The sequence below is a fragment of the Artemia franciscana genome, chromosome 20 (genome assembly GCF_032884065.1).
Source record: "Artemia franciscana chromosome 20, ASM3288406v1, whole genome shotgun sequence".
In the NCBI taxonomy this organism is placed as follows: Eukaryota; Metazoa; Arthropoda; class Branchiopoda; order Anostraca; family Artemiidae; genus Artemia; species Artemia franciscana.
The window spans coordinates 8,894,241-8,895,316 of NC_088882.1; the positions used below are offsets into that span (position 1 = coordinate 8,894,241).

General features: G+C 37.4%; 1 non-coding gene across 1 annotated transcript; it reads right to left on the reverse strand.

The window, feature by feature from the left end:
* Window positions 1-375: 375 nt before the first annotated feature.
* LOC136040435 (U2 spliceosomal RNA) lies at window positions 376-565 on the reverse strand. The gene has a single exon (XR_010620725.1). It is a non-coding gene; the product is annotated as a U2 spliceosomal RNA (small nuclear RNA).
* Window positions 566-1,076: the final 511 nt, after the last annotated feature.

Consider the following 1,076-nt stretch of genomic DNA (forward strand, 5'->3'; position numbering starts at 1 on the left):
GGCTTTAGTCATTACTACTATCAACAACTCACCGCAGAACCAAGCTGTCTGAGGCCAAAAACAATCACTTCAACAATTTTAATCGAATATTGGTTCAATTTAAATTTCATCACTTTATATTCACGAACTATTTTCAATAAAGATGCACGGGTCTTGGATCCAGCTTGGGCGCCTTAAATTAATTATTGCGACTACTCATTGACTTTTTCACCATTAATTTTTGTAAATTATGTACAGAGTTTCTTCTTTTTTTTGCATCTGGAAAAAAAAATGATTTCCAATATATTCAAGGACTAAGTAACTACAGGCAGAATCTCTCTTAAATTTGAATAACGTATAATTTATTAGAGTTCATGGACTTTGCTTTCCCCTCGAAAGGGGTGGGTCGATCCCTGAGGCACGGAAATACCAGGCCAGCGCGTGAAGGGAGCGGACAAGCCCCGACATCCCTCCGGTTTTCAAAAATCAGTTTGGTATTCTGGGCCCCGTGTAAGGGCCGTACCAAGTATTAATCTATAAGAGCAGATACTACAATTTGATTTTAGCCAAAAGGCCGAAAAGCGATAATTCAACAAGTATGGTCAACGACATTATAAGGATGCGAGTAAGCTAACAAAGTTTGTCACTAAATTAGTTTCAGTTGCAATGCTCAAATAACGGTCTTTAGATTTTATAAACAGTATGAAACATTTCCCATAATATCAAAGTTTCTCTCAATATATTAACGGTAAACGGAAAATTTTTCAATCAAGACTTGGACAAAATTTTCACTCAAAAAGCTAAGATCAGAAAAGATAACACCTTAAATCAGAGACATATTCTCTTGGCCCTTTAGCTGACAATGATCGGAACCAGCATTGACGAATGACGTTATTTCACGACAATTAAGGGGGTGGGGGACAGAGAAAGGGGGTTAGAACCAGCATTGACGAACGATGGTAATTCACGGCAATTAAGGGGATGGGGGAGAGAGGACAATTCTCTTGTGTTTTTACTTGCTTTTACAAAAAAAAAACACCTGCATTTATAATAAAAATTGACAATCCACCAGTTGCCACCAATGGTTTTGATCAAAA